The following is a 20,211-nucleotide window of genomic DNA, read 5'->3' on the forward strand; positions in this document are numbered from 1 at the left end:
TCTTTTCTCATTTCCCTTTTACTTTTGGGTACTTTGCAAAATGTATCAACAGAAATGAAATAAAAAGTGGTTTGAGGTTATTTATAACTTTGCAATTAGAAAAAAAAATGAGGTTCAAAAGTCCCAAGCTCATCTAGGGATAAGAAATGATTTCAGTAAATTCCCTACGAAGTGAAAAGTTCTCCAGTCAGTATAATGTGTCCCACTTCTCCCAAACCCATTCTTCTCCCTCTGATCAGCATATAAAATAATTAGTTACTCATGTCACATGGAACGGAAATGCCCTGTTTCTATTTCACCATGCTGAAATACCAGACAAAATGAGATTCTGGAGTGAAACAACAGGGACAACCAAGCGAATTCGATTCAGTCATGCCTCTGCTCTCCATCCCCTAACTAACCACAAGTAACTAAATAAATAAAGCAGCTACCTCTGCCCTCTAAGAATGGATAAGGAAATAATATGCTATCAGTCTCCTTGAAAGCATTACCACTATAAAACCTATGTATCGACGCATTCTCAGCCTTCCCTTTGGCATAACGATCTGTTCATAAAAATCTGCGTAAATATTCCCTTCCATACATATTTTTTAAAATCCTGTCTCCCTTTACCCCATCTGTATACATACTCACAAACATTAAATGAGCCTGAGTCTCAACAGGCATACAAGAAATGAAAATTTTAATATAACAAGATGCCTTCATGCAAATGTTAAAAGAAAGCAGTTTGTGTTACAAATGTTTTGCATTTCCTCAAAATGCATTTATCAGAATGCATGCATCTATTGAAAGATGACTGATGAATTGTTTTGCAGTTACATAGCTCAAAGCATTTTCTTTTATCCAGGTAAGACATTACCCAAAGGGCACTAGGTTTAGCTATATAAAAAACAGTGCTTTGAGTCTCTTGCCAGGTAGCGGCAAATACTGCCTTCCTAGCTTATGAGCTTTAGCGCACCAGCTATGGTAACTGTTATTCACCCATAGATTCTTTCTTCAACCCCTGCCTCCACACACTTACCTCAAGGCTTATGATGAAAGGCTGCACTAAGTAAACCTGAAAAATCCCCCCTAAGCTGGCAAGAAACTCAAAGCAACTAAAAGATGATTCATTACTCAGAGTATCATTTTTATTTGCAAGAGACTGGAGAGTCATGGCTGAAACTAAAGGCTGTGGGAGTGAAAGTAAAAGAAGAAAGGAAGAGGAGGAAGAAGCAGGTTATTTGAGTTAGTAACTTAATTATTTTTTCTTTCTTTTACAGTCTTCTTAAGGGTTAATTTTTTTATTATGTCTCAGTGTGGTAAAAGGTCTCACTTTATTGTTTGCAGTTTGATGCATGAAAGATTTTTAAGCCTCACGCCTCCCTCTTCCTTTTGTGCCCTTACGTCTGGACAAGCACAAGAGATCCTGAATGCTGGGTCCTCTGGCTTCAGTGACAGATTCAAACTGCAAACCTCTTTCCCTGGGAGGGACCTCTTATCCCAGCCCCATCCTCTCATCACAGTAAAAATCCCAAACTTGTTCTCCTCCTCTTCTCTTCCAAGCTATTTTCAGACAAGTTTGGGGGACCTGCCTTGTTTTCCCCAGAAGCCTCACTATGTGAGTAACGAAAGTTTTTATACTCTTGGTCTATGTGTGGCTTCATCAATCTGGGCATCTTAACCAAATTTTGAGTGGGAGCCCTGCTTCCTCACGTTGTCCGTAAGATTTAGTCAAATCATTTAAAATTCACGATATTACTTTTATCTAAATTGTATAGAATACAAATTTAAGGATGACATTCGAATTCTAAATCAATAAATTCTTTTCTGGTGCATTCTCTGGAGTCTAAAAACTAATTACAAAATGTTGCAGAGAATGCTATATTAATTTTGTACATAAACTAAAGCCACACTATTCCAAGAGAATAGATGTGGCCTTATCAAATGCAAGCTACTCACCATTACATACGAGCAGTGATTTTGAACTAGGAAGTCAGAAATAGACCAGACTTAACAAAGTTTGTAAAGCAGCCTTAAATCACCCCAATCGATGATTGGATTAAGGTGATCCATAACTAGCCTAATCCCTAACAGAAACAAACAAAAAATCTGGTTTGCAGGAGAACATTTTTCATAGCCTAAACTGTGCCTATATTCTTTCATACACATAGTCTAATATAGAATCAAAGAAAACTACCAGTAACATTGTATGACAAGATGAGATGACTAAAGATTAAATTATTTTAAAAAAGCAGTCCATAGACACAGTCACTGGAGATTCCAGCTACTAGTTATTAGATATAGATTTAAAATAAAACATGGTAAATATGTTCAGGAAACTAGAGAATGGTGTCTAATATTTCAGGTAGATTTAGGAATAAAAGTCCAATGGAAGTGCTCAAACTGAAAAATACAGTACATGAAATTAAAAACTCAATAAATAGGTTTAACAGAATCTTAGACATAGCTGAAGAGAAGGTTAGTGGACTTGAAAACATATCTATAGAAATTTTCCAGAAAAAAGACAAGAGAGGGAGCGAGAAATATAGAACATGCAGCAAGAATCAATGTGTAACAAATACATAGTTATACTCTTAGAAGAATAAGAAAGAATGGAGAAGAAACAGTATTTGAAGGGTTAGTTCCTGGAATTTTCTCGAGCAAATGAAAGACTTTAATCCATGGATTCAAAAGTGTTATAGGCTTCCTCAGGATAAATATAAATAAAAATTACACATAGGCACTTTCTAGTAAGTCTTCTCAAAATTAGTGACCAAGAAAAAACTGTAAAGAACCAGGGGAAAAAGAAACACATTATCTTCAAATGAGAGACAGTAAGGATGAAAGATAAAACTATACCTAGAACTGTAGAAGCTATCATACAGTGTGATGACATTTTCAAGATGCTGAAAGTAAATCAGTGTCAAACTAAAATTCAGCAAATCTGTCTTTCAAAAATGAAAGCATAATAAGTTAATATTCAGAGAAACAAACACAAAGTGTATTTCTCACAAACAAGCCATAGTAAGAGGAATGTAAAATGGGCTTGTTAAGGCACAATGAAAATCATCTGTATGACTGTAAGGAAATGCATATAGTAAAGAGACACATCAAAAAGGATAAAAATATGAGGAACTCTAAATAAATGTCATGTGTAAATAATAAGAAGAATGCACTGAAAAACTTTATGTAGCAATAGGATGAAAATAAACAGCAATAGGATGATTAAAAACAGTAGAAAAAAAATTGGAGGGTGACAAATAGCATTGACATGCCTTAATATCCCTGCATTGTTGATGAAGTGGTAAAAAAAATACTAAGTTGTAACAACTTTTAATATGTTAAAATAACATCCATTATGGGCAAAGTGGAGCAAACTTACTTCATTCTATTCTCTTCTGTGAATTACACCTCAAAACCCAAGACAAAACACATAAGACATCTATCAAAAGATTCTGAAAGGTAAAGGAAAAATGCCAGACCAGTTAAAAACCTCAGTATTCGAGATGTAAACCAGTGGTGAATTCCGTTTTGTTTTGTTTTACCTCTTATATGATATATTCCCTCCTGAGTATAGAGCTTTCCACAACTCTTTTAGAAATCACAATATCCATTCAGTCTTAAAATGGCCTAGACAACTAGATATTTTAGTCATTTAGAGCCCGGCTGCTTTGCATACCCCACAAGACCTCACCTGGCATCCACCGGCCACTGATAAGACAGAGCCTTGGGAGTGTAAGACCATAAGCTGCTATGGCCCCCCAAACACAGACACCCCACCATGCTACTGAGCAACATCTCCCTGACATGTAAGCCCCCTCTTTGACCCCCTCTTCTCCAAGGAGGTCCCTTGCTCCCCTCCACTTCTGGAGGTGGCCCCTGGGCCATTTTGTCTCATACTGAAGAGACTCAGACTGTGAGAGCTTCTTCTCTTGTGCAACAATATCCAGGTGCAGCCCAGTAAAACCCTTTGTGTGTTGCTGCCTCTTGTGGTCATAACTTTTTCACTGATCAGCTCCAGAATTCCTTGAACCCTGCACAAGTGGTTGCACTGCTTTGAATGTTCACTGTAGCCATAAGTTCTAGAAGCTTCACATTCATTCAGAATCCTTGCTTTTGTCTTTTCTTTTGACTTTGGGCTCTTCTAAATGATCTGTTGAACAGCTGTTGATGGGGAGGTAAGGTGTGGAGCTATGGAATCATTCTATAATTTCCTAAATAGCCTTTTAGGAGGCCTGCATCTTAGGAATGTGACCTTTACCTGCATTTCTCTGTCATGTAGCGTTTTATCTCTGGCCCTGTTTCCCTCTCTGTCTGTTGCATTCCCAACCTATAGCCACTCGAATTTCTTACCCTTGTTGATGATCCCTCCCCCACTTAGGTGAAAAAGGAAAATTAAAGGGGGCTGGAATCATACTCTGGTAATGCCTTTTCCTTGCAGAATAGGCTTTTTTTGTGGAGGAGGCTCTGTGCATATTTCACAATGATGATTCCTCCACTCTGCCTGTCGTGGCGTGAGGGGTCTTTCTTGGATCTTGACTGAGAATGTGTTGGAGCTGCTGAAGGCCAAGCCCGTGAACGTGCGAGGGCCCCTCCAGACTGTGGTCTCAGGAGTTCCTCCGTCTCACGCCAGTCCACACAGCCTCTAGCAGTTCATCAGAATCGCCACCAGAGAGTCCCTTCCATTTGTCTCCAGCAGCTTCTGCTCCAGGTGAGCACATTTTGGCTGTTGACTGTACAGATTTGGGCAGTTTGCCCTGCAAACTCGGTTCTCCTGATGGGTCCAAGAAAAGTCATTGATTTTCAGTGCATCTGGCTTTTTCTTACGGTGATTACAGGAATGATGACTCTGAACCTTTTTACGCGTGGAGCTCCGGGAATCTGACTTTTAAGGCTGCTTTTCAGCTTAAAACCAACGTTGTAATCTCTGTTTTCCCCGCATTCTTTTGTCTTCTCTTTTCTCAGGGGCAGTGATCCTCAAATTTAAGGTTTATGTATAATGGAGTAAAGTGTATGTAAATTGATGAATAAAAAGATAATGAAAAATTACAGAAAGAGACCATATGATACATTGAAATAATTTAATTCTACTGTCTAATGGTATCACTGTCAGGGACTATCTGATTAATAGGAGGTATACAGGAATAAATACTGTTGTGCAATACTGTTTGGTGAGTACTTTGCTGTTAATGATAAGGTGATAGAGGAGCTTCAGGCCTTAGTCTGAAGAGAAGTCAGGAAAGACTGTCTGGAAAAGATACTACTATAATACAGTCTGGGGTTGCCATGGAAAGACAGAAGGAAATGTTTGCAGACAGAGATTGCAAAGTATACCAATGGTCAAAGACTTGAGGTATATAATATAAGCTTAAGGAATATATATATATATTCCCTAATATTTAAAAAAGTGTCAACAGAGGGGTGATCATTTTAAGTCCTGGGTACACATAGAATTATTCCATGGGTATAGAATCCTTTTGTCCAAATAATAGATTTTGGTATAAGAGGATGAGAACACAGCTCATCAATATACACTGTTTAGCAAAGTTGTTCAGTAGAGCTTGCACTCTGTTTTTTGAAACTCTGTTTTTTGAAACTGCCCAAAAATGGACAGAAGACCTAAATAGACATTCCTCCAAAGAAGACATACAGATGGCCAAGAAGCACATGAAAAGCTGCTCAACATCACTAATTATTAGAGACATGCAAATCAAAACTACGATGAGGTATCACCTCACACCAGTTAGAGTGGGCATCATCAGAAAATCTACAAACAACAAGTGCTGGAGAGGGTGTGGAGAAAAGGGAACCCTCTTGCACTGTTGGTAGGAATGTAAATTGATACAGCCACTATGGAGAACAGTATGGAGGTTCCTTAAAAAACTAAAAATAGAATTACCGTATGATCCAGCAATCCCACTACTGGGCATATACCCAGAGAAAACCATAATTTAAAAAGACACATGCGCCCCAATGTTCATTGCAGCACTATTTACAATGTCCAGGTCATGGAAGCAACCTAAATGCCCAGCAACAGAGGAATGGATAAAGATGTAGTAATATTACTCAGCCATAAAAAGGAACGAAATTGGGTCATTTGTTGAGACGTGGATGGATCTAGAGACTGTCATACAGAGTGAAGTAAATCAGAAAGAGAAAAACAAATATTGTATATTAACGCATATATGTGGAACCTAGAAAAATGGTACAGATGAACCAGTTTGCAGGGCAGAAATTGAGCCGCAGATGTAGAGAACAAATGTATGGACACCAAGGAGGGAAAGCGGTGGGGGTGTGTGGGTAGTGGTGTGATGAATTGGACAATTGGGATTGACATGTATACACTGATGTGTATAAAATTGATGAGTAATAATAACCTGCTGTATAAAAAATGAATAAGATAAAATTCAAAAATTCAAAAAAAAGAAAAAACAGAGGCTGTTTAAATGGTATAAACAGATTCCCTAAATAAATGAAATTGAAATATATTTCCATGGGGTGATGGATAGAATGGGATGAAGGAAAATAATCCAGTCATGGAAACTGAGAAAGAAAGAGAGAAAACAAGAACATAGGCATGTGATAAAGGTTAGACAGATGGAAATCTTCTGAGGCAGCATTGGAAAGTATCATTTTATCTCTAGCAACGGTTTTGTCTTAATGTCTATTTAATGTGGTGTTTGCATAGACACTCCAGCTCTTTTCTGGTTGCTGTTTGCATAGTACATCTTTTGTCCCCATCATTTAACTTTCAAACTGTTTTTGTCTTTGAATTTAAAGATCGTGTTTGTTTGCTGTAGTGATTTGGCTGGAATAATTCAGTGCAGCCTCTGATGTCCTGCTCAAGTTATACCCCAGGACACCCTGGGTTAGGATGCTTTAGGAGTCAGCTGTGGATTGTGCTTAAGCCCCCTGAAGCAGTGAGATTTCTGCCTGTAACTTTAGATCTGTGTGTGGCCTGGAGGCTACTTTCTCAATTCAGCGAGTTGATGAGTTTACCCCTCACTCATTCAGAGAGGGGAGAACCAGAAGTTCTTTCCTCAGAGGACACAGCATTGGGAAGGTGCACAATCGTCATGACCTTCAGGATGACTGTGATTTTAGCTGCACCCTCTGAATGCCTTTACTCTGGTCTCCCCGATAGTCTTCTGAGTTGTCTGATCTATTGGCATCACATACAGCTGTGTTGTTGTTGTCACACATGTGTAATGATATTCTTTTTAGGTAGAGAAAAACTGAGAGAGTATACGACCAACTTATCCATCTCGAGGGAAAAAACACAGCCAAAGTACTCTCAAATATTTATACATAATCTATAAAAGATCAGTATAAATAAATACTTTTGGAAATTTTTAAGATATAATAACTAATTTTGAGCAATAGAATGTAAGTGTCAAATGAAATGAATTTGGGTCACAAATTATGGCACATATATAAGACAACATGATGTATCAATTTCAAATTATTATAAAATAATATTCAGTTGATAATATGCATGATATATTTTTAGGTGTAAAGCACACTTCAAAACTATGGTGGTTTAAACTAAATAATAGATATATAGATATGTTCTTTGTCAGACTTAGGTATTTTCTTTATTTTTCACATTGTCTCTAAATACCAGATCTATTAATTTAAAAGAGACTACGCAAAGATATGAATCAACTATACCCTGTTAAATGCCTTATATTTAAGGACATTTTCAGAAGAGAAACCAAACAAGCTATTTAATTTTACTTTCAAGTATTTAAAGTGCTTTGTAAGATGAAGATGCTTTCAGATTTACGTATTTTAGTTCCTATTTATTGCAATTCATCAATTTACCTGCCAGAATACACAGATGTCCTTACATTACATTGTGCTACTTTACATTTTATTTTTTCCAAGTTGTATCGAATCACAAATCAAAAAGTTTGCAACATAGTTTTGATTCGTTTAAGACTTAGTAGAATCTGTTTCCTGTTTTATGTTTGACGATAATTTAGCATAATATAAACTGGTGTGACGTTAAACAACATTCCTGAACAGAATTCAATTCCATTAACAAGCTCCATTAGGGAAATATAACTGCCTACAAAGCAACGATTTTGTGTCAGTTTCATTAAATACTGCTTGGGCATAATTGGTGTGATACCGTACCTTACATGACAGTGCTTGAATTGTTTGGCTAGAAAAGGCAACGCATAATGTTGGATAAAGCATAACCTAAATGTAATTTTAAATTGCTCGTATCAGAGTCTGCCACCCTAAGAAGAAAAAAAAGTCATTTGCTTTATGAAATTCATGACTGACATTTTAATTTTCAATGAAAAATCTATTAATGGATAATTCAAGGAAAATTTGTAATTTCAAAAATACAAAGATTTATTATATACTATTTGCATTGATGATAGAATGCTTGCTATACTTACCCAATATTATGATTGTGTGGATTAAGTAAACATAATTCATGATGTGAGCTCAAGTCACTGGATGTCCTGCGGCATCCACCAATGTTTTTCAAAAGAAGATATTGATCTTTGGAAGAGAGCATAGATTTGCTCCAAAACCCTCGAGATGTGTGCAGGGTTCCTCTATGATGCTCTGTGGGCAAATCCTAACATGACAGGAGCAGCAAAGCAGCAGTGTGGTTTAAAGAGCCCCAGCTTGAACATCACAAGGTTTAGGGCTGAGAGACAGCAACTTAATAATTGCCACATATCATGTCATCCATTGTAAGCTCACACTGATTTCAGATGCATCAAATGTGAAACAAAATAAAGGTATTGATTTACTTATTTACAAATGTGTGCTTGCTTATTTATTCAAATACTTATTTTAACGTTTTAAAGTACAATTAGCGTACAATAAACAGCATACATTTAAAGTGCAAACCTTCAAAAGTTTGACATTTGTATACACCTGCAACACCATCACAAAATCAAAACAATGAGTATATCCATCATTCTCAAAAGTATTTCACCTTCCCTAGACCCCCAATCCCCAGGTCACCATTGTTCAGCTTCTTGTCTGATACAATACACTGTATTTCCTAGTATTTTATAAAAACGGCATCATGCAGTATGGAATCTATTTGCCTGTCTTCTTTCTCTAACTATATTTACTTTCATTCATATTGTAGTCTATATAAATACTTCATTCTTTTCATTGCTATGTAGTATTGGATGTATGGATGCAATACAGCATATGACCCATTCACATACTGATGACTTTTGAGTGGCATTAGGTTTGACTGGTGCATGAATTGCTTTTATCCTTTTGGGAAAATAGCTAGACATGTAACCCCTCAGTGTTATACTTCATTTGCTTTCAGGCAAATATTTTAATAACTTGGCTGTAAACTTCCTCTTTGACCTATGGGTTATTTAAAAGCGTGTAATGTAATTTCCATATATTTGGAACTTTTCCAGTTATCTTACCATTTTTGGTTTTAAGTTAAATTCTATTATGCTCTGAGAACAGAACTTGCATGCTTTCTATTCTTTTAAATTTGTCTCTTTTTCTTCCTAATGGCGAAAGATATGTTCTATCTTGGCACATGTTCTAAGGGTACTTGAAAAGAATGAGTGTTCCCTGTTGTTGGGTGGCTCATTACAAGTGACAAACATAGCAAGTTCCCTGATAGTGTTTTCAGGTCATTACACCCTTATACATTTGAGGCCTAATTGCTCTATCAGCTGTTGAGACTAGCATATTGTGATCTGTGACTATAATGGTGGATTTGTCTCTTTTTCCTTTCAGTTCTACTAGTATTTGTTTTATGAGCTTCAAATCTCTGTTGTCAGATGCTTCGTTGGGATTGTTATGTCTTCTTTGAGAATGTCCAGCTCTGTCATTATGAAATATCTGTTTTCATCACTAATAATATTGCTCGTTCTAAAGTCTATTTTGTCAAATATTCATGTGGCTACTCCAGCTCTCTTGTGGTTGGTGTTTGTGTGTTAGTCCTTTATCTCTCCGTTTACTTTCATCTATCTCTATATTTGAAGCATGTTTCTTATAGATATCATTTTTTTTTTTTTTGGCTGTGTTGGGTCTTCATTGCTGTGCGGGGGCTTTCTCTAGTTGCGGTGAGAGGGGGCTACTCTTCGTTTCAGTGTGTGGGCTTGTCATTGCGGTGGCTTCTCTTGTGGAGCATGGTCTCTAGGTGCGCAGGCTTCAGTAGCTGCAGCACGCAGGCTCGGTCGTTGTGGCTCATGGGCTTAGTTGCTCCACGGCGTGTGGGATCTTCCTGGACCAGGGACTGAACCTGTGTCCCCTGCACTGGCAGGCGGATTCTTAACTACTGCACCACCAGGGAAGTCCCTGGATATCATATTAAAATCTACCAATTCGATAGTTGTTTTATTCTTTTCCATTTGTTCTCTTTCTGATTTCTCTTGGTTAACTCTACCGCGTGTTCTTATTTGTTGTTAAGAGAATATCTTTCCTGTGTCTCTTGCATTTCTGCCTATTTTCTGAACAAAGACTGACAGCTTTTGTTCCATGCCATTCTTTCAAACGTGTTCTGTATGGCAAATATAGACATGGAAGATAGATATAAAGGTCCCTCTCTCTAGGACACTATATCCAGGAAAATAAAACATATTATGTATCTCCCTCTATTAGCAAGTGTGGACAGTTTTGATGGCAGCCCTCCTCTAACAGATTGGGGTTCCTTATACTCTGGGTTCTTGTCCTTAACACACGTGAGCACGTGTTAAATGACAATTGACACGTTGCTCTGCGGGAATTGAGGCTTGAAGGATGTGTGCTATGGACCGAATGTTTGTGTCCCCCCAAACTCCACATATTGAAACCTTAATCCTCAGTGTGCTGGTATTTGGAGATGGGGCCTTTGGGAGGTAATTAGGTCCTGAGAGTGGAACACTTATAATAGGATTAATGTCCTTATAAAAAGAGATACCAGAGGGCTAGTGCCCTGCCCTCTCCTCTCCTCCCCTCCCCTTTCCTTCCCTCCCTGTCCCCTTCCTTCCCTCCCTCCCTCTTTCCTTTCTTTCTTCCTTCCTTCTCTTCCTCTTTCTCTCTCCTCCCTGTCTCTCTCTCTCCAACTTTCTCTCTTTCTCTTTGCCATGTGAAGATAAAGTGTTTGTCTGTGAGCCAGGAAGATGATCCTCACCAGACACCTGATATGCCAGTGCTTTCATCTTTTTTTATTATTCCCTCCCTTGCAGCGAACTTTAAATCTTGCTTGGTTGATTATAATCAGGATTAAACTGAACTTTCTGCCTTTGTTGTTTTGCACTTGTACAGTTGAACTCCACTGAAAAAAATGTGACAACTATGTTGACTAACTGCGCTTAATTGTCATGAATCTAAAATATGCCTTAAGGGTAACATGGATCTCTTAAGGACCAACTTAACTGACCACCTCTAAGACAATCTAGCGAAACACTGAAATGATAAAATTAATGTCTAAAACCAGAAAAAGGTATGTGTGGGAGAATGACAAGTATTTCAAGTGGCAGCACTTCTCACTGTCATGTGTAGCTTTAGGAGATGACATGAGTGAAATTGGAAACTGCGCTGGTTCCTCAGGAGGTGGCTGCAGGGACTCGGGAAGGTGGTTAGGACCCTAGATGTCCTGAAGGTATGTCCAGTCATGGGTCAGATAGAGTCAGAAAATGAACATGGTAAATTCACATATTGCCCAAGGGTTGAATTCTCCTTCCAAACTTACTGTAAAATGTGAACTCTAGACTCCTTTTCTACTTGGAAAATAAAATCCCTCATACACAGGCATTCAGTGCTCTACAGATAGGTTAATAGTTAGCCAAGCAAAGATTTGAATATCTCAATGTTGGTAGCAAGATCATGTTTGGATCATAATCTTTAGGTAAAGAATTAATCACCATTCATTCACTCAATCATTCACCATATAGTCATTGAACCTCTACCACCCTTTTAAATATTAAGGGTGGGGAGAGATTCCTACCTTATTCCTAAACGAGAAAGAAGCCTACAAGCATAAATTCTGTTTCTTATTTAAAACTTTGTGACAATACAGCCATCTACTTCTTTGTTAAAAGCTAATTTTGCATAAGAGTGACACAAAAATGGGTTTTGGTATACGTGCCATTTATCAACCTATGAACAGCCTTTAACAACAAATGAAAGCCCTTTATTTGGGTGCACACATCGCCAAAAATCTTACAGACTATTATAAGATTTATGATGGCTTTCACAGCATTCTTTTTTCTGGCATCCACTTCAGTGCATTAACTTTGAAAAGAAACCGTTTGGCTTGAATTGTGAATATGACTTCAAACAATAAAAGCAAAGGAATCCATATTGCAGCTCCTCTCTTATATATGAATACACAAATATTTGCATATTGAACCCAACTTGGTGCTTTTAGGGAGCTGCAGGTACACTTGAAGTTCAAGTAAAACGCAGAGAGGTCTGCCTGGCGAATTTAGGTGTTAGTAAATTGTGAAGTATTGGTTAACACAGTGTCAGAAAATGGAAACAAAGAACCTGCTTTTGTATCTTTATTACCCTAAGAAAAAAACACATGACTTCTAAATCTGGTAAGAACGATTTTGCAGAGTTCAGACTTAATTACGTAGGTAGCCATGACTAGAAGCGCAATGTATAATTTCAAGGAGTTGATTAACACAGATATTCCAAAAATGTTTAAAACATATGAATGTGAGTGCAGCATAAAGAAATACCTGTGGAATAGAGCTAAACACCCTGAAATGTAGTTCAGATCCTGTAATAACATTGCACCAGGCATATATTTTAAGTTCTCTGGCTCAAGCATAAGCATCTAAAAATAGAAAATTATCCACTTTTCTTTGACTATTTCACAGTGTTGTTCTATCATTAATTCAAAAATTGTGTAAAGAGGATAAAAGGAAAACGGACTTCTTGGTCTACTACTTGTAATATTTGAGTCCTTGTCAGAGCCTGTTTTGAAATTATGAAATTGTTAGCATGTTTAGAGTAAATTATTTGTACTAATTACCATTCAATATTATAGTGATCATTTACAACACTAAAATATCACTATTAACCTTTATAATAATTCTGTGAGGTAGGTACTGTTTCTCCCCATTTTACAGGTGAGGAAACCAAGTCTAGGGTGAAATAAATTAATCAGGGTTACAATAGCTTATTAATTCTTATAAATTCTGGCATTGGCAATAAAATGCTGATCTGATGTCCAAAACCACAGGTTTAAACACAATGATATGCTGTAACTCCTAAATTAACCTTTTAAGAAGATAAACATCTTGAGTTGAATTGGAGGAAAGGAAAGTTTTCACCTTGTTCAGGCAAATCATTAAGATAGATTGAGGGTACTTTAAATGGAGAGCATGAATCAAGTACTTTGGAGGGTGATTTAAAAGTAGCATAGGCCCTGTTTGCACATTACTAGTATCTAGTTAATCTTATTTAGAAAATTAAGTCACTTAAGCCTGATTTAACAGAATATGCTTCTATCTGAGTTTTTGCCACCATTGAACTTATCATTTGATAGAACAAGTGTAGGCTTGCCTTCTATCATTATAAACTCCATGGAGAGGTTAGCATCTCACATTATCTCCTTTGTCATGGTCTTGTACTATTTCTGCAACATAGAAATTGTTGTCCAACAATCATTAAAATAAACTAAACTGCTACCATGCCTGAAAAATGTTTCTGTACATAAAGATGTAAACTAATGAAATCATGGTTTACCTCATATTTGGTTGTAATTTTAAGAACATATTATTTCTTTAAGATATAAATCACTGAAATATAATCATATATAACTATACTCTAGATTTTATCTACCACTATCACATTAAATGGGTACATGGTTGATAATGAACGTCAATTTTATTTTGAGTTTTCCTATCAAATGTATTTTACTACACTGGAGCTAGTACTTTAACAAGTAAGAAGTTAAAATTAAATTGGAATTACGATAATGCTCTGAAATCATATATAAATATTGTATGAAAATTCCGGGATTTTCAGACTAAATTCAGTTAAGAAGGAAAGTCTAGAAAATGACTTTTTATAATACCAAACCTAACTTTTGTAATTCAATTCAATTCAGTTGTATGAAATTGGGAGATTTAAATAGAAATGGATCACTAACGTGAGAAAAAATTGGAGGGGGGGGTGCTCTGATTTGACATTAAACAGTAATTCATCTCCCCAAATCTGTACTAATATAAAAGTATAAGCATGGTGATATAGTCTTTTAACTTTGGTGTTGTCATATTGTCAGCACAAACTTATTTTGACCTGTAGCTCTGGACTGAATACAAGGACGTCAGTAATGAAGTTCGTCTGTATATCACGTTCCTCCAGGACGGGCATGGAGGTTGTCACACACTGTACACAATACAGAAATCAAATGTACCCATGGCAGATGGAAAACCTAACATTCCTCATGAAGTCTATGAAGCATGAGCCATTTCCTTGGAAGTGCCTAAAATCAGTAGTTTAAAATCTGAGATTAAAAGAAGCAGAGTATATAATTTCAGTAAATATAATGTATTTTTCTAATGTGCTTTTTCTACTATAATATTCTCCCTGCCTCCTTCCTCATTGCTGAGGCCCACTGAGCAATAACTTTCATGCTGCATTTTGAAATGAAATAATGAGTGGTGTTTTACTGATTAGAAACACTAATCAATTTATAATAACATGATTTAATAAAAGAAACCAGGACCCAGAATCGCTGGAGAAAGAGCCAGTTGTATGAGTAGAGTAGCAAATATGCGAGATGAACCTAGAGACTTTTGTAGTGGCGGAATGAAGGGAATGCTCAGAACAGGAAAATGAATCAAATCAAATGTACAAAAACAATGAGGGGATATGTCAAAGGGACGCAGGACCTAATTGAAAGGGCTCCCAATGATCAAAGCTAGAACAATTTGAGAAACAAAATAAATAAAGCAGTTTTGGATTCTAACTTAAAGTATGACATAAATATACATGAGTGCCGCTGACATAAAAGAATGATCGAATGAATAAATAAATCAATGGGGGAGAGAGACAAATCTGTGTAGAAGGATTCCAAATAATTTATGCAGATACTCCACCGTCAAGGAGATGGAGCATAACTCAAAATATCACCCTCTCTAAGTATGAGCCGTGCATGGTGACTTCCTTAAAAAGAGCAGCGTACATAAAAGGGAGAAAAAAAGAGCAACTTTCGATTTCCGAGTAGAGAACCCTGATGAAGAAGAGCACGCCAACCAGCTAAAGGAGGGTGATGGCAGTCACGATAATTCATGTTGATAGGACAGACTTTTGATAAGAAGAGATGAATAATGGCACTTTACCTCTGTGCCCTTTCCCCCCAAATCTTATATCTACCATCAAATAATGAGAAAATCATCAGGCAAATCCCAGTTGAGGGTCATCCCACAGACTACTTCACCAGTTCTCCTCAAAACTGTCAATGAAGTTCATCAAAAACAAGAAAAATTTGTAAAGGTGCTGAAACAAGAGGGGCCTGAGGAGACATGACAACTAAACATAACGTGGTGTCCTGGATGAGAACCTGGAGTAGAAAAAGAATAATAGGTTAAAAAATAAAAGAATTCAGGAAATCTGAATACAGCATGGACCTTAGGTGATAATAATGAATCAATATCGGTTTATTAACTGTGACAGATGTACTTCACTACTGTAAAATGTTAATAATAAGGGAAATTGGGTGTGGGGTGTATGGGAACTCTCTGTATTAGCTTTACAGTTTTTCTGTAAATCTAAGAATGTTCTAAAACAAAAGTTTGTTAAAAAACTTAGTCATCCCAGGAAAATTTTTTATAAAGATATATGAGATTATTCTAAAATTTATATGTGTTTTCAAAGTAACTAGAACAGATAAAACAATGTCAAATCAAAAAAGAATTAAGTGAGAGGAATTAGTCTACCTGATTTCAAGATTTATTACATAGCCAGAGTAATCAAAGAATTTCCAGAAGGGATACACACATAGATCAATGTAGCAGAACAGAGAGCTCAGAAATAGAACCACAAAAATATGTCCAATTGATACTTGACAAAGTTGCAAAAGCAATTTAATCGAAGAAAGATAGCCTTTTCAACAAATGGTACTGGAAAATTGGATATCCAAAGCCAAAGTAATAAACTTCAACCTAAGTCATACAACTTACACAAAGATTAACACAAATGGATCATGGATTGAAATATAAAATATAAAACTATAAAACTTTTAGAAAAAAAAGAAAATCTTGGAAACTAGGGCTAGGCAAAAATTTTTAGACTTGACGTGTAACCATGGTTCATAAAAGAAACAATTGATATCTTGGACCTCATTACAATTTTTTAAAAAATTGCTCAACAAAGACCTTAAGAAGATGAAAATACAAGCTACAGGAGAAGATATTTGAATCCACATAGCCAACAAAGAACTAGTGTCTAGAAAATATAAAGAACTCTCAAATTCAACAGTAGAAAAAGCAAACAATCAAATTAAAAAATGAGCAAAAGACATAACACATTTCACCAAATAGAATACACAAATGGCAAATAAACACATGAAAAGATGTTGAGTATCAATTATTAGCCGCTATTCCTGTTTTCTCGCCACATCAATTTGTTGTGAAAGAAGACACACTTAATGCAAGTGATGGAGGTATATATTTCTAAAATGATGACAAGTAACATCCTGTCATGTACTCATCAAGCTGAAATCTTTAAGATGTTTAATAATGTTAGCAATATTTTAATGTATTGATTTACCTTTTCAGAACAAGGTATGACAATATCATGTATGAATTAATGTTAATATTCTGATGAGCAGGAAACCAAGAAGATAAATATGTTTCTGAATGAACATATATAATCAGATTGTCCAGTGTGATACAAACCTGGGTATTCAGTGTTAAGCTGTTAAGCTTTACTAAAGAGGCTCAAAGACATAAGCAATTATAGACTGTCCTTCCAAAGTCCAAAGCCTAAGGCAGAAAATTAATAAAACTATAGGTGTATTTATCTTTACACCTTAGCTTTATATTGGCATATCTTGTCTCTTCTGTGCATCCTTTCTATTAACTTCCTCTTTATCTGAACGACATAGATTTTCGCTTTTCCTTGCCTTGACTTTTTTATTTAGCATGAGAAACCTATTAAGAACAATGTACTTATTTCTAGGGAATTGGCTCTCAGAACACAGCTTCATTAAGTAGTACTTAAAATTTTTAAAATAAGACTCTAAATGTATTCACTTTGTGATATATTGATAATAGACTAGATAATGTTTGTTCATGTCCACCAGAGACTATCTTGAAATTTATAACTTGGACCTCGTTATGTCCCCCTATTCCGTGTGTAGCACCATAATTGATTATCTGTGGGTCAGTGACCCACGATGGAACATTTGTTTCCTACCTATCTCAATTGTGGTGCTATAGTGGAGATGAAAATAGTTATTCATCTTAGAATTAAAATGCAATTATAATCCTAATGATGAACATATTTGCTTAACTATGGACATTTTTCTTAGTTCAAGATGGCTAAAAATTTTTACTAAGTACCACAACTCCAATCCCATCAGGTGAAAGAACCAATAAATTGTCTCAGATTGGAGGGTGTGACTTTTAACTAAAACCTTAAAGGTTGCTATGTTTCTTTGGAATGAAGCACTCAGAGATGATAGCAGTTTTATTTTAATGTTTTCTAATTTGCATAACCACAATCTTGACCTACATTTGTGCAATATACATGAAGTGAAGTTTGCAGTTATAAAAGGGAAAAAAGAAGAGAAAAGAGAGTAGAGGGAGAGGGTAGAGGAAATGAAAGGTTTTCAGATTGATCATATTTAAAACAAAAATAACTGCTATTAAATCACTGAGAATCTTGGGAGAAGGACCGATAAAATTACTTAATATCATGAAATCACTCTTGCCTGTGCTAACAAAATGCTGGATTTAAGAGGAGCATCACATTAAAAGGAAGATGTTCCTAAACAAAAAGGCTAGTGATTGAGTGTGAAAGAGGCATAGGGGAAATCACATACAATGGGCATTTATTTGGGTTAGCAGGTGTAAAAGATACTCCAGGGAACAGAGTGCCAACGTGCAGAAATGTCTCAGACTCTGAGCGCTTGTAATTATGCAGTCTTTCCCTTAGGGCTTACGTGTTTATTTGTCTGTTGGTGGTTGCCTGAACATTTTAAATTAAAAGTTTGATGAAAAGAAAGCTCCTGCCTTAAAACCACACTTTGCAATCCTAAAAAGGACTCCAGAGAACAATGTTAAGGTTTTATAAAGGTATTTTTAAAAATCAGTTTTATTTTTATTGTGCATTTCACTCTCCTCTTTACTGTGCTCTGGTTAGGAGAAAATTAATTTAGAAAATAAAAGTAAGTGGCCCCCAAAGTCTTCCAAATTGTTTTCATTGTACTTTCTACAAATTAAATCTGGTAAGCTTGACTGTGGTGGAGATTTAATGGTGTTTAAAGGTTAGTTAGGAGTGGAAGGATGCATTAACTTTTTCTCTCTGTAAAAAAGTAGTGTATCAATTGTTTTAAGAATATTTTCTATTCATTAAGAGATTTTCTTCATATAAATACAGTTTTTATGAACAGAGAAAAGCAGGATTAAAGAGGAATACAAAGTTCTTTGCTAAAAAAAGCTAAAAAGAGCAAGATGCATTATTCCTTTATTTTGTACACATTTTAATAAATGGGTAAAAATGGTATAGGTGGTATAGAAATGGTATATAATGGTATAGAAAAATATATGGAAAAGAAAAATGCAACTTACATAAAAAAAACATGAAAAGAAATTCCATAAAAATGGGGGATACCGATGTTTGTAAAAAAGCATTGGTAATCTGGCATTTTCATTTTCAGCCTTGTCTGACATTTATTCCATCTCTCTGGCTGCAAATACCCAAATATTTCTAAATATCCACTTATTGTTTTTTATGTACATCACTGAATAGATAGCTGTAATTTTAACATCAGAATAATAGAGATAATTATACATTTTAACTCACCACCTTGAAACAAATGAAAGAAGAAGGAATTTTCCATAATTCCTTTAAGCTCTTAGAACAATACGGATTCAATAAATTGAGAGAGAAAAAATATATATATTATTAAGAATAGAGAATGACATAAAAGGAAGATTACAAATTTAAAGAAATAAAGCAAGTTCAAAAACAACTTTATTACATTAAAAAATTTTAATAGGAAACGTAAAAAGAGAGGAAGTCTTAAATTAGCCACAGAGAATGCAGAGCAGTAAAACAAAGCAGGTAAAGCAATCTGGGAGAAGTTATCATAATCCAGATAAAACTTATTTGAGATAAGGATAAATATTCCATTTTAAAGTGTCAGCAATATAGAGAGGGAAATTCCTCAATCTGATTTTAAAAAATCCAGAGAAGGAAGAACCTGCAGCTAATATTATATTTAATGGTAATAGTTTGAATATTTTCCTCCTTAAAAGAGTAATAAGTTAAAGATATCAGCTCTCATCACTTCTATCAGCACTATACAGGAAGAAACTAACCATCAAACATGGCAGGGAAATTTAAAAATTAAACAAAAAGCCTACCTATTGAAAAAGAAAAAATTAAACACCGTCCTTGATTGCAAATGACATGTTGGTCTAGGTAGAAAATGGCCAATAATCAATAATGAAGTTGGCTGATACACATATTTAATAACATTTCAGGATGTAACATCCACATAAAAAAATTATATTTCCATGTAGCAGTAATGAACCACTGGCAATTGAAATATACAAAAGAGACTATCATTTACAATTAGATCAAAAACATGAGATACATAGGAATAATTCTTCAAAATCTGTCAAATATATGTACCTTAATTTTTAAGAAGTATAAAATAAATTAAAGAAGACCTAAATTAATGGAGAGATGTACCTCGTACAAGAATTGAAGATTGTTGGTTCCCACTCTCCTAGGGAGCTTCCCCGGGTGAAATCTGAAACCAGCCCTTGAACAGGGAGGACAGGGAAGGATGGAAGAAAGAGGCAGACCACTCCAGATGGCAGGTGGTAGGTTTAACAAGCAGGGGAACTTACAAACCAGAATCTGAAAAGTTTATGCGGAGGCCTTAACTGGGCTCAATCATATACACAGTCTAGATGGTCTCAACACATCACTCTCTCAGTGCAGCATCCTTGGGGCTGCTTCTGGGACCAGGGGAGACGAGCAGAGCACACATTCCAAGGACGAGGAGGAGGTGGGAAGCCTCTAATTGCCAGGGTCACATCTTCTCAA

This window comes from Delphinapterus leucas, chromosome 14 (assembly GCF_059928025.1).
Source record: "Delphinapterus leucas isolate spDelLeu-1000000601 "Yukka" chromosome 14, BTC_Dleu_Yukka2, whole genome shotgun sequence".
Lineage (NCBI taxonomy): Eukaryota > Metazoa > Chordata > Mammalia > Artiodactyla > Monodontidae > Delphinapterus > Delphinapterus leucas.